The sequence below is a fragment of the Balaenoptera physalus genome, assembly GCF_965194825.1.
Source record: "Balaenoptera physalus genome assembly, chromosome: 4".
In the NCBI taxonomy this organism is placed as follows: Eukaryota; Metazoa; Chordata; class Mammalia; order Artiodactyla; family Balaenopteridae; genus Balaenoptera; species Balaenoptera physalus.
Window position 1 is genome coordinate 63744534 of NC_138891.1, and position 15031 is coordinate 63759564.

The following is a 15031-nucleotide window of genomic DNA, read 5'->3' on the forward strand; positions in this document are numbered from 1 at the left end:
TCATTTTCATTAAGCTAATATATAATACAGTGTTTAAAAAGCCAAATAGTCCTACTAGGTATAAAACAAATTGCTCTCTGCTTCATGTCTCCCCATCTCTGATTTCTACTTCTCAGAATTAATTGCTTTCAACATTTTTTGCTATTTCTTCAAGTGTTTACCTCGATTTTCTAATGGAAATAAATGCTTATGTTGTAATTTTAGAGTTTTCTATTTTAGACATTATCTATTGACTTCTATCTCAGATGATGTTGGTGTCCCACCTGTGTCCCTTAGACCTTCCCATGAAGCATCCTTCCTCCCTACTAACTGCCAGGGTTGCATCTCTGTACCTGAAGGCTTTGGGGCTCTGCCCTCACATGTAGCAGGCTGACATTCCAGGAAATGACTATGCCATCCCCCCTTCCTTCAGCAGTCCTCAACCAGTGACCTTCAGGAATTGGTGTATGAAAACCTCAGCTCCCTGCCCCTCAGGCAGAATAATTCTGAGACTGTGTTTTGCCCCATTTCCCAGAGTTTTCGTGGGAGTAAGTTCTAATCACTCATTCTTTATTGGTTGTTTTCCCTTCCCTATGTTACTTTCCCACTCCTCTATGAGTGTCCCGAGCACTTCCAAATAAATGACTTGCTGGCAAATCCTTGTCTCAGGGTCTGCCCCTGGGGAAATCCAAACTAAGACAACTTCTGTAGGAAGATGAGGATACCTCTTTCTTACAGGCCCTTTCCCTGAACACACACACACACTCACACGCACATGCACACGCACACACACACACACACACACACACACATACACAACCCCACATTCCCTCAATATTGTTGAAGCACGGGGTTTTTAGTTAAATCAACATTCAGCATTTACATGATTATGACTATGTAAATATTGCTCACAGCTGACTGACATAATAAACTATGTATGATTACATTTCTTTTTTAAAATAACATTTCCCCCCTAAAGTTAATAATTGCTTCTTTTTCCCCCTGTGCTTAGTTTTCTATGTACTTATTGCTAATTCGTCCCTAAACTCTCTTATAGGCTGGAACTCTCTCTATATACTCAAATAAATCAGGTTATCCATACATATGTTCCATTAATTTCTTCAAAACTTCACGCCTGAGGCATGGGGTTTTCCTGCTCCAGTCTGGATTGGTTGCTCTCCTGGGTTGCTGCACAACTGTCCTCCTGGGGCTTCCTTCATCATCTTTCTGGAAAATTCTTTAGCCTTTCTCCCATATTAGATTCTCCTCTTTCCTTGGGTCCCATGTCTTCTTTCTTGGTTTATTCCTCATAATATCCTTTAGTAGCTTTATGAGAATGGGTACAACAGAGATGCATTTTTTGAAACTTGGCATGTCTGCAAGTAACTTCGTTCATGTTTTATTAACAGTTTGACTGGCTAGAGAATTGTAGATATAAAATAATTTTCTTTCAGAATTTGGAAAAGAAATTGTTTGATGATCTTCTAGCTTCCATTCAGCAGTGGTTTTATTTGTTCTTGTTTTGCTTTCTAATTTATTTGAATGATATGATTAACATTTATACATGGATTTTATAATTAGCTGTTTTGTAATATGCTTATACATTTTTGAATTTGAAATGCTTTATATATTAATTCCACAGTTTTTTATTTCATGAAAAATTTCACATTATTGAGATATATTATTGGATTTATAAAATTCACCCATTTCAAATGTACAGTTTAATGATTTTTCACTAAATATACCAAGTTGAAAAATCATCACCACAAACCAGCTTTAGAAAATTTTCATCACCCCAGTAAAATCCTTCCTGCCCATTCAGCATTGTTTTTGAGAAGTCTGATGCATTCTGAACCCCAATCCTTGATATGTGCTCCAATTTTTCCCTCTAGAAGCTTTAAGGATCTGCTTTTTATTTCTGATGTCTGAAATATTACAATGATGTGCATTAATGTAATTTTTTATACCATTCTGGAAAATTTTTTAAATGATTTCTTTAGCAATCTGTTCCAAACTTTTCTCAGTGTCCTCTTTCTGGAACTCCTGTTCTAGTATTGAGCCTTTTAGAATAATCCTCTAGTGTTCTTGTCTTTTTTCTCTTATTATTTTTAAAAAATCTTTTATTGTTTTACTTTTGGGAGATTTTCTAAAATTTTTTCTTCTAAACATATACAATAAAAAAAATTAACTATCTTTATTTCCAAAAACCCTTTCTTATCTCTGAAGGTTCTTTTTTCTATAGACCCAATCTTGTTTCATGGGTGCAATAGTTTCCTTTCCCTCTGAGGATATAAATAATGCTGTTAAAATTGTTTTCTTTTCCTTGAACTGACTGTTTCTCCTGAGCTCATTGAAATCTCTTTGTATGTGCACTGGGCTGGTTGAGTGGTGGACCACATCTCGGTTTATCCAGCAGACCTCTTTCCTCTAGAGTGTAAGCCAGGCTTCCAGCATTGTGGGAGCCTAACAAGGAAAGAGGTGGAGGAGACTTTTACTTAAGGTAAAAGTTAAGAATGGAGACTTTTACTTAATCCCCCTGTTTTCAGTATGGTGCCTTACCTCTTCCATTTGCTTTGCCTGGTGTCTTCCCCAAGTCCACAGTCTCTCTCCTTTGGCCTCTCCAGAGAGTGAACCTCCTGTATTTTGCTGGGTGGGATGGAAGAGTCATCTGGCTACAAGGACTGGAGAGAAGAATCAGACTTTCAGCTCTTCCTTGTGTTTTCAGCCCAACTCCATCCTTTTAGCTTCAGAGTTACCTGGTGCCTCTATTTTCTAAACTTTTCTAGGTTTGGTGGGTTGTTGTTGTTGTTGTTTGTTTTGGTTTTCATATCAAACTGGCTTCCTTCTTGAAGGCTTCTCCACCCCATGCCTGCCCTTCAGGCAGCTTTATTGTCTTTGCTTAGTCAGTTAATACTCATCTAACTACTTTTCATCTTCCAAATTTTTTTGGATATCTTCCATCAGCTATTGTCTCTTCTCTCGTTCCTAGAGTCCTCGTGGGTTTACACGTTATTACTTTACTGTCATTTTAGGAACAGAGTCAAATGCATATGTTTAATGTGCCAAGTCTAACCAGAAATTCCCTTCCTGTTCTGCTGCCATACTCTCAAGCCTGACTCACATTTCTATTGTGGACTGCCTACTATTCCCCAAGCAAACAGGCTCTTTCTGGCCCCTTTACCTTTGCTAATAAAGTTTATGGAATATTCTTCTCACCTTCTTTGTGTCCTTGAAGGCTAATCTTAAATATCATAACCACGAAAACTTCTCCAATTGTCACTGCTAGAAAAATACCTTGCCCTCCTCTGATTCCCACTGCATGTTTCAGCTCTTCTAAGACACCTTCTACCAAATGGTGTGTACATCCATCACCTCCCCTATATAAGTTCCTTGAGGGAAAGAACAATATCTTAACGTCTTAAATCCCTTTCAATCTGCTCAATATATATTTGTGGAATAATAAGAATTGTAATAATCAAATGTCTGCTCTACTGTGTACATTTTTGAAATGTGCATTTTAACCACAGTGGCTTTAATACTCACAGTAATTCTGCAAGGTAGAGTTTTAGCTTCAATTTTTAGATGAGGAAACTGATGCTCAAAGATGTTAAACAACTTGCTTAAGGTCCAGCCAGAGGCAGGATCAGAAGTCAAATCCTATCCTCTCTGCCTCTAAAGTCTAAAGCCCAGTTGCTGTGTTTCAGTTATTTTTTAGAAAAGTTTTCGTTAGTTACCTTTGTTTTATTAACTTGGATACTTAACATTTTTCATCCAACTGTGTGCTGTTCTCTCCACTCTGAAAGTGTAGATGCCTCATGGTTATGCCATTGATTCCAAACCCTTGTCCCTCAAGCTGGAATCTTCAGCTTGGCCCCTGTGGATCTATATCTGTTATTTATTGGGCATTTACTCTCTGCCAAACAATTAGTAATAAATATGGTTCAGGGCATGGGCTCTGAAGACAGGTTTAAATCCAGACTCCTCCACCTACAGCTTTGAGTGTGGGCAAGTTACAACCTGTCTATGCTTCTGTTTCTTCCTCTGTAAAATGAACATAATGAGAGTCACTTAAGGTTATGGTGAGAATTAGATGAATTAAATACACACAAACTGCTTAAATGAGTGTGCACTAATTCATGTTACCTCTTATTTTCACATGCTTTATCTCACTTAACTTCACACCGACCCTATCAGGTAGAAATTATTATCTTAACTTTGCAGTAAGGAGCCTGCTATACAGATATAAATTGAGGTCTGTCTGATGCTAAAATCATGTTTTTAACCACTGTGCTACACAGCCAGAGAGACAGATGCTATTTGTGGACATTTTTCAGGCTTTTAAAATTTGGTAAATCCATGAACAAGAAGACAGTGAACAACTTTGGTCTCCAGTGCAAGTCTGGAGAGAAAGTGAGAGCATCATTCTGTGTAGGAAGAAGAGCCATCCTTAGCCCTGATCACACTAAAGTCAGGAAAGCAGGGCTTCAGCACTCACTGCTGTGTGACATCCTCCCCACACCCTCCCCTGCTCTTATTTCTCTCATCTGTAGATGAGGGGGTGCACTGGCCATCTCCAAGAGCCTTTCGGCTCTCTTGCAGTTTCCCAGCAAAGCCAGGGTATTATCTGCTGAATGCCAGCACCATCTGGCGGCCGTGGGCCATAAGCCAAGCCCATTCTTCCCACTGCCACCCGGTGGCCACTAATACCACAATAAGTCTGCATGGCATTTCGAATTAAAACACAAAAAACAAAAAACACTGATACATTCACACACGTTATCTTTATAACAACCTGATAAGATAGGTAGGGCAGGTGTTTGTACTCCCTTTTACCAACAGGAAACTGGTGTGCAAAGAGGTTAGGTGAAAGGCATGGAGTCATGGCAAGCTGGTTGGGTGTCAGAGCCTGGTTTAAAAGTTTCTGAGATATTAAGCTACCTCTGAAACAGTTCTAGTAAGTATTATTGAGAACGAACCAAGTGCAAGATGCTTCACATTTCATTTAGTCTGATACTGAGTATCAATGATACTCCGTGAAGTTAAATAATTCACTCAGCATAGGGTATAGCAAAGGTAGGATGTGAACTCAGATTCTACAACTCTACCCAACCATATTTCTCCTCCTTGTCCTCAATGCCTGGGACTGGCACACAGAACAACCAAGTCTTCTACTCTCCAGAATCCTGTAATTCCTTTTCAGAACTGAGTCCCTAATTTTTAGCTGGGCTGACAGTCACCCGACTAGAGACTACATTACCCAGCCTCCCTTGCAGCTAGATGTGGGCAGAACTGGTGTAGTCAATTTTAAGAAAGAGTCTCTGAAGGGAGTGGGCATAACCTTCTTTGCTGGCAGTTTCTAAAGTGGCTACCAGTGATCCCACTTCCTGGAAGTCACACTCTTGTGTAATTCTCTCCCCTTCGGTGTAGGCTGGAGCTAGTGCTTCTAACAAATAGACTGTAGCAAAAAATGATGGGAAGTCACTTCCAAGATCAGCTTACAAAAGACTGTGACTTCTGTCTTGCTCACATTCTTGATGTCTCTTCTTGCCTGCTCCGATGAAACAAGTTGCCATGTTGTGGGTGGCCTTTTGGAGAAGCCCATGTGGCAAGGAACTAAGGCCCATGGTCCAACAGCCTGCAGGGAAGCAAATCCTGCCAATAACCATGTGAGTGAGCTTGGAAGCAGATCCTTCCCAATTTGAGCCTTGAGATGTCACAGCCTGAGCCAACACCTTGGTGGCAGACTTGTGACAGACCCTGAGCCAAATGGCCTGGCTAAGCCATGCCTGGATTCCTGAAACTGTTAGATAATATATGTTGCTGTTTTAGGCCTCTAATTTTTGGAGTAGTTACACAAACAATAGATAGCTTACATACCTTCTTCCTTCCTTTTCTCTTCCTTGCTAGTTGGAAGGTGGATGTGATGGTTGGAGCAGACTACTTGGACCAGGATATAGACTTGGGAATTGAGGCCCCCCTCCATGGAGGAAAAATGAGAAAGAAGGAGTCTGGGGCCTGACACAGTGGAACATTACTATTGTTTTGAATTTTCTTTCATTTTCAGCAGAACCCAACTCTTCCCTTTCTGCGTTAAAGAGGCATGTGTCATTTTGTGTAAGCAAGGCTATCCCCAGGCAAAATGGTGAAATAGGTAAAATTTGCATTTGATGCCCTTGTTGTTTCTGCATCTTCTCTACTCTTTTCTTGCTCTTTCCCTTGTCTGATACCCAGTCCAAGTCTTCAGTGACTGCTTAGCGTCCCCTTTATACGCCAGATCCCAACCCCCGACCTCCCTCTCCACCCTCTTTTTGCTATTAAGTTCCAGCAGGGCTCTCATGATGCCACTTCTCCCTTCAAAAGGCTGATAAATGCGTGCTTATTTGCTTGCAGGAGTATAGGCGGAGTGGCAGGGGTGGGGCTGGAAGACAAAATACTCTAAGTAGATTTCAAATGATGGCATTTCTGGAATTGTGAATTTATCAGAAAGATATTTTTAAATAGTGAGATCTTTCTCTCAACTAAGTGCACATGGGCTGCTCTGTACTTTAAGGCTGAAGGGAAAGAGAATGTGCGAAGGCACGAGAATGAATGGGTGAATGAAAAGTGAAAGGCAACCTCTTGTCAAGAATACAAAATGGTAGAGAATATAGATCTTATTTCCTTGATGACTTTGGGGAGCAATTTATGATTCCTGAGTCCCCTACCAGTCTCCCACCCTCATTCTTTTTTCATTGCCATTCTTGTAATACTTGGATATAAAATTTGATTCTCACTAAAGCTCAGAAGAATTTGGCCTTTTGAGCTCTCATAATTTATTTCTGTTATGGGTCTTAATAAATGTTGCATTTTTAATTGTTTCTTCCTAGCTAGGGATCAGGGAGTATTTCTCATACCTGTGTTTCTGGCACCAAGCATGGTGCCTGGCACATAGTACGCACTCAATACATGCTTGTGTATGCATAAGGGGGGGTTCTTTATTTCTTGGGAAGCATCCTCCGGTCAGTGTATGTGATACCCCACCACACACAAATATAAACTGTTATTGCAGAATTCATTCATTTATTTAATAAAAAATTATGGAGCTCTTACCATATGCCAAGTACTGTTCTAGATGTTAAGGATAAAAACATAAATGAAACAGACGAACACCTCCACTCTCATGGTGCTTATGTACTAGTGGGGAAGGCAGAAACTTAAGAGATAAATAAGTAAAATATACAGCATTTTGGAAGATGGTAAGTACTATGGAAGACAATAAAGTCTGAAAGGGTGGTGAGGGAGTCCTGGGGGAAAGAGGAGCGGTCTGTGGGAGAGTCAGATGTGCTCCCCAGATATCCTGAGTGTTCCCCTACACTTCCTGGCTTCCATTGCGGTAAAGCAGGGCCAGGTGGCTGGTGTTGGCCAATGGACTGAGAGCAGAAGTGGTACATATTTTCAGGCCAAGGAGGTTTAGAGCTAGTAAGCCTTTTCCATCTTCCTGCCTCAGAGAACTTAGAGGCCATGCATTCAACAGAGAGTGTCACCAGATGGGAAGAACCTGGGTCCCTGAGTCCTGGATGGAAGAGAGTACTTCACCCCCATCTGCTTTGCATTTGTTGCCCTGACTAACACAGTGGCATTTGAACAAAGTCCCGAAGAAGCTGAGGGAGTGAGACATGTGGTTACCTTGGGGAAAGAGCATTCCAGGCAGAGGGAACCTGAGAATGACATCTGGACCAGCTTGAATAACTTACAGATAGCCAATTTCACTTCTCTCCAGCTGTCTTGGGTGCTCTGACCCACTAAGAACCCTGTACATCAGGTTCCTTTTTTAAAAAGGAAAAGAAGCCAATTTATTTTGTGATTGTGAGCAAAGAAAGAAATGGCACAACTATTCACCTCCTAGTCTCTTTCTCTCGTTCCCAGGCCCCAGACATTTTTTTCCTTCAGGATAAATGTGGCTTACTCTGGATACAATGTAATAGCAATGTCTGGACCATGCTCTCCATCCCTCCTGCCTTGGGGAAAGCTGGAAGAGCTGTGTTGGGTATCAGGACATCATCCTCCTGCAGCATTCCTTCTGTGGTGCTCCCCTTCTAGCTCCTGGCCATCGGCCCGCCCTCGCTGATTCCCACGCCCCAAGGCTCCTACATTGCATGTGGGGCCTTTTTCTCATGGGTTTAATTTCTCTTAAGACCACTTCACAGAGGTTCCATTTTAATCGCTAACTGCTCAACTGCTTTGTCTTACTTAAAAAGACAAGTTTAATAAAGCCAAAAATTCTTCTGTCTAGGTCTTAATGACCTATGCAAAGTTAACTTTGACGAATGGTACATTTTAAGCCAAAACATACTCTCTGAACCCTAAACATAGTATAGCTTTTGGTGCTCTTTCCAAAGGCAAGCAAATCATAACAATATTCTGTGTAGAAAAATCCAATATATAAGCTGACACCACTTTTACCTTTTTCTTCTATTTTTTTAATCCCAATGCCTATATTTACATAACGACAAATGAAATTTTAAGAAAACTCTAATACCAATGTTTCTCAAACTTAATGTTCAGTTTCCTTGTAAGGGAAAAAGAGTCTCATGGATCTCTAGAGTTGGCTTAAATTATTTTTTATGATGTTGCATACACATATATGTATATATGTAAACACAAAACTAAGGAAAAGATTCATTTTTATAAATTTTATGCATCTATAAAACCAAAACAAATTTATAAAGTAAATACAAACAGAACTACCAAATGGGGAAATTAAAATTTACAATGTTGATTTAATATAAGGAATGGTGTTTTGCTGAAACCAAATTGCCCCTCACAACATAAATATCTTACTGACTGCGATAGCACAGACCTGTTTAACCACATACCTTGTGATGACTCAATGCTCCCACTAACCTTTGTTTGTATGGTACACCACAATATAATTTGGCTATAACTTGGTGTGACCACATCATTTATTTTTTAAGTTCCTCTCTGTTTTTTTTTCTCATATGTCTGCAACAATTCACTTAGTGCTATTTGCCAATCACAAATCCAAACAGAGGCAGTGAAATTGCATTCCCAGAATAACTATAAAGGGTTGATAAATTTATAAAGAGATTCCACCCCACTAGTAATCCAATACAAATTAAAATTAGAGCCACTTCCACTATCAAACGGGCAAAGCTTTTTAAAAGGATAAAATAAATGCTGGTGGGTATGTGTGATGGGCACTCTTGAACACGTCTGGTGAGAATGAAAACTGGCCTGAACTTTCTGGAAAGCAATTTGGCAGTAGGTATTCACAGACTTAAGAGCTTTCAAAGCATTTGAATCAGTAATTTCACTTACAGGTTTTTATCCTAGGGGAATAATTTTGAAATGTGGGCAAAGATTTCTGTGTAAAGATATTCATGGCCCTGTTCCTGTTAACAGTGAAAAATAGGAACCCCCCTAATGTCCAAAAATAATGACATCAACTATATTATCAACACTTATTTAGGCATTACATATATTTATGAACAATTTGAATAACAGTATATAATTTTCAAGATCTAACATTGAGAAATAATGCCATTTGCAGCAACACGTATGGACCTAGGGATTATTATACTAAGCGAAGTAAGTCAGAAAGGGAAAGACAAATACCATATGATATCACTTATATGTATAATCTAAAATATGACACAAATGAACATATCTATGAAACAAAAACAAACTCACAGACATAGAGAACAGACTTGTAGTTGCCGTGGGGAAGGGAAGGATTGGGAGTTTGGGATTAGCAGACTCAAACTATTATATACAGAATGGATAAACAACAAGGTCCTGCTGTATAGCATAGGGAACTATATTCAATATCCTGTGATAAACCATAATGGAAAAGAGTATGAAAAAGAATATATAACTGAATCACTTTGCTGTACACCAGAAATTAACACAACATTGTAAATCAACTGTACTTCTATAAAATTAAAAAAAACAAACAAAAAGATATAACACTGAGGAAAAAATAAAAAGCAGGGTACAGTACTATATTTTCTATATAGTTCTATTATATAAAAAATATAAATATGCAAAGTAAAAGACCCAATGAAAATAAGCCAAAACCATGAGTGCTTTTTTCCTGAAATGTGGGTAATTTATGCTTTATTTTTTATATTTACTGATTCTTTCAGGTTTTCAATAATAAGTATACAACAGTTTCATTTTTTAAATTAATGTAAACAGCCCTATAAAGGACAGCATGTCAGTTGGACCATGCTAAAACACTCCTGACTGTGAGTTGGAATTGCTTCCCTACAACATCTATCCACAGGTCCCAGGTCTACTTTCTAGAGTTACACAGAGTAAGTCTACAACTGCTGCAGAGATATTTCAAGAAGGTCAGTTAGCAACCTTCCCCACCTCCCACCTCCATAACCCAGCTCCCCCCCACTTCTGTCAATTTCCTCTCTGCCCAACACTTTCAGCTGTTCTCTGTCAGGGTTTCCGATTTCACCAGCCTGCTTACCTTGCTCCAGACAGGCTCCTGTTTAATAAGTTTCCTTTAAAAATGTGATATTCAGAACTAAAGACAGGTCTCCAGAGTTCTAAAACACAGCTACAGTTATGCCACTCCTCTGCTTAAGAACTTCCAAAGGCTCTTACCAGAAGATCAGACCCACCAGCTTGGCATTAATGCCCTCCTGGATCTGGTTCCAGCCTTTTGTACCTCTAACACACTCTACACCAGTGCTTTCAAGCTATGGGTTGCTATGTATTAGTGTCATGAAATCAATTTTTTGACCAGCATCAAAAAAAAAAAAAAAAAAAGTAGAATAGAAAATACCAAGTTGTATTGCACATACTAAAGACAATGTCACAGGGTGTACACACACACACACACACACACACACACACACACACACACACACACACACACTAGGTTACTAGGTCATAGCTGAAATGTATTTCTTACTGTGAGTGATGATCAAAAAACTTGAAAGCCACTGCCCATGTCAGAGCCACATCAGGCCAGCAGCTTGTCTCCAATCTTGCTTTGTACTGCCTTTAATCCCACTGTTCCCTCAGCTAGGAATTCTCCCTGCTCTCTGCCTACTGAAATCCTTCAGCGTCCTAATAAGACAGCACATCCTCCCTGAAGTGTTCCCCATTTTCCCTCATGTGTGATCCTGAAATGATGCTCTCATACCTTTCTTATAGCACTCAAAACAGCCTGCCTTGGACTGTAGCTTTGTCTGTACACTGAGTTCTTAGAGTACCTGGAGGGCAGGGCTGTGTCTTACCCACCTTTGGGTCCTTCAAAGACCCAGAAGTATAGTGAACTGGATTGATGCTCAATAAATGTCTCCCCAACTGAATATTTTCTCTATCTCCTTCCAGGAACATTTTCTGGTGTGCTTCCTCCTTCTATTTTCTTGACCATAGGCCCCAGTAGGCATAAGATCTGTGTCCTGGGGCCCACGTTATCTACAGTGGTGCCTCTAAAAACCAGTCTGTCCTGAAAGTGTTCATCTTTCTTGAGGAGGAATAAGAGAAATAAACATATTTTTATCCAATTTAAAGATCTCTCCTTTATTTGAGAGCGTATCTCTCCTATACTTTTGCTGTTAAGATGTATTTTTATGGAGCAATGTTGACGATAAATTAGAAAATAATAGTTGATTTCTAGTGTGTGTGTGCTAATTGTCTTTATTTGGCAAAATAAAAAGCTGATAGTTCTATATTCGTCTTTAAAACGATTAAAATTAAAAATTACTGGTTGCAAACGCCAAAAGCTTGGGAATCAACTACCCTTTCTGGGCTGGCTGAGGATAGGTTCACTTTCTTAAATGCTAGATAAATTCACTGACATAGGGCTGGAGGAGGGTTTCTCTTCTCATCTCGCGGACTACTATTATTTGGTCTACTCTCCTCCTCTGACGTTTCCACTCTCCAGTTCCTAACGATGTTAATCACGCCAGAAGTCCCTGGGGTGAGACAGTGTATCTCTGGCCCTTTAAATGGGGGCGTGGTGTAGAGGGGCGGACCGCCCAGGAGAGACCCGGGTGAGAAGAGGAAAGCGGAAGCGTGGCCACCGGGTAGATACTGCGCGTGCGTGGGGCTAGAGCGGGGGGGGGCGGGTCACGTGGGGTGGGGGTCCTGGGCTGGAAGGGCTGAGAGCTCAGGTAACGAATCTCCGGAGAGCGGGCCAACGGGGTAGGGGCAGTGGTGGGGGGCTGTACCCGGGGCGGGAGGAGAACGCGTGCCGGGTCCTTGAGCCCTTTCCCCCGCGCGACAGCGGGGCGGCCTTGGAGTGGCTGACCGAGCGGCCCCTGATGGGCTAACTGGACCACGGCCCACCGTCCGGGCGGGGTTGACTCTGGGGCGGAGGAGAGTGTCCTGTGTTTGGCCTGGAACTGGGTTAGGCAGTTTCCACTTGTTGGTTCCAAAGAATGTGAAGCTGAGGTGCAGGTGTACCCGCTTCCCCAGATTGTGAGACTTGGAGGCCGGTAATCACTCCCCTCCCGCAGCGGAACAGGTGTGTAGCCCGCCTTTGGGGTCTGGGGCGCAGGTGTAGGCTCCTCCATCCCTCGAGGCCTGGGATAAGTGTGCTTCCCGAGTGTGAGGCAGAAGCTTAGATGGGGTGTCCATCTAAGGATTGGTGCGCACCCTGTGAGGCTCGGTCCAGTTTCTCTCTGCTTGCAAAGTGTGCCCCAGAGTGAGGGCAGCAGGGGACACGTGGGTCTCTGACGTTCGAGGCCATTCCTGTGTCCTGGTTAGTTCTCCAAGTGTGGTAGTTGGGGAAGGAGTGGTGGGGCAGATGGAAACAGAGCTGCCTAAAATGTTTGGGTGTGTTTCAAAGGAGGAAAGGTGCGATGAAGTAGTATCAGTGAGAGAGGTTTCATGGCTACGGGTGGTCAGGAACTGCTGGGGAGCCTTCTCCAAACAGGCATGCCTCCTTCATACCCTGCTAATATTAGATTGATACTAGAATGGTCAGGAAGGCTGTGTCCTCTACCACACTCCCCGACCCACCGCAAACAAACCAAACATGGTTGGTAACTTCTGGTGCCAACTTTACTCCAGATGTCTGCGATTAGGAGATAAATTAAGTATCAGGTGTGTGTTTCAAGTATCTCTAATATAAATGGGGATGGAGGCTCTACATATGTTTGTGTAATATATGGGTTTGCTCATGGTTAAATTTAAGAAGAGTAGCTATGGAAATCTCTGTCAATAGCTGGTGTGTTCCATAGAATGCAGAATAACGATAAATGGGAGAAAAAATTCTGGTTGAACTGTTGGCTTCGTATGTCAAAGAGACATATGTGAGGAAATTTTTTCCAGAGGTCAAGGGAATAGTATGTTGATTATCCTTTATACATTTCCTTTGTACCTGGACCAGCGTCAGCAGATGGATGTTTTCTGTCTTCCAGAATATTGGGACCTCTTGGTGATTTTTCAACTCTTTCCCACCCTTTCATAGACATATCAACCATTGTGACACCAAATGTCAGTTATGTATGTGAATGAAAAGTAAGGCCTTTTGAACTGAAGTACGTTTAACTGTTGTTTATAGTTTTCACAGAGTTTAGATAACATCTTCTCTTAACCTACAGCTTCGGGTGTCATCTGTATATATTTGTAAGAACAAACTGTTCTGTTCTTAAATGAATCTTGAATTAATGTTTGAATTATCTTCATTCTGTATAACAGCCTTTGTGTTACGTCATCCAAGCTTAAGCACCCTAGACAGAAGAGAAATCTCCTACCTCCAATATCTATAAGTTTCAGGGTTGGCCAGATTGGATACAAGAATGTCATGTGCTTATTCTTCTGGCCAAGCAGAGAGGGTATTTGATTGGCAGCACCACCAAAATTACATGGTTGAAGTGGAGGAGGAGCAGTCTTCCAAAGGAAAGATGGGTCTGTTTCTGAAGTCCATGAGTAAGGGTGAAACTTGAGCACCCTCAAAAAGTACCTTGAAAATTGAGTACCCTGGGATGGAGTCATGTTGGAGACTGATCTCTCAGGAAGTCCGGCACGGCCAGTTTTTGCTCCATGTTGGAACAGCGTGCTGTGTGTTACTTTGAGCACAGGTGAAATGCATTGCCGTGTATGAGGCATGCGAGAAGTGAGACTGACCAAAAGGCCAGTGGATACCCACCCCCTCCCCCCATGCATACCCTGAAGCTTGTAGTTATTGAGTGGAGCGGTGTGCAGAGTCCCTGGCTCTGTGTGAATCATTTCTTTTTTTCTCTTTCCATTTGCCGTAGATAATGGTTGGATTCCTATAAATTGAATGAACATATGATACATTTTCACTGTTTTCATCTTAGCCTATAGGCTGAATTAATGTGAAAAAAACACAAAATACTTGAAATGGTGGAGTTTGTGTCATGTCATACGTGAGTGAAATGATCATTTAAAAAAATCAATGTTAGGGATTAAAAAAAAAACTCACTTAGATGCAAAGAGGGGAACTTGCAAGGTGGGAGGCTTTTGGGGGCAGAATGACTAACCATATCTTATTTTGAATGACCAGAACTGCTGTTTAAGGCTCTGGAAGCCAGTGATGCAGTGTTGCTTGGCTGCTTACCTAGGGAGGGAGGGTGAGGGGGAGGTGGGTAGGTGGATGGATTGGTGGGGTGAATAGCTACTATGTAATTAGGCACTGGGAATACAGTGATGAAAAAAGGGAGATATGGTCTTTGCTTTCCTGGAACCTACATTCCAGTTGAGGGAAGGGAATAGAGGTTCAGACATGAAAAAATGAGTACAATGTGGTAAGTGTGGTAAAAGGAGAACAATGTTATATGTGCTTATTAACCAGGAACCTAGTTTAGTTGAGCAGGACAAAAAGAAGCTTTTTTGAGGAAGCAGAGTTTTAGCTCATATCTGAAGGATGAATATGATCATCTGTAGTTGACAGGCCTGATTACATAAAGGTAGAACTCAATTAGAACTTGGTTTATTATGGCATAGATTCCTGCATGCTATGAGTCAAATAATATCATCTGAAGCTTAACAATTACAGGTAATAAAACTGGTATATTTAATTTGCAGCACAGGTGTTATTCCTATCTTCCAATTCTTGTGT

General features: G+C 41.1%; 1 protein-coding gene across 6 annotated transcripts in view; it reads left to right on the forward strand.

The window, feature by feature from the left end:
* Positions 1–12007: 12007 nt before the first annotated feature.
* VPS8 (VPS8 subunit of CORVET complex) overlaps positions 12008–15031 on the forward strand; it is a 277646-nt gene continuing 274622 nt past the window's right edge. For 4 of the 6 annotated variants that reach the window (XM_082461424.1, XM_082461428.1, XM_082461427.1 and 1 more), the window contains exon 1: positions 12063–12116. The gene's annotated coding sequence lies outside the window, so the exon portion shown is untranslated. Of the gene's footprint in view, positions 12030–12062; positions 12117–12280; positions 12470–15031 lie in introns of those variants that run through there. The other 2 variants (XM_082461426.1, XM_082461425.1) reach the window with 2 other exon arrangements.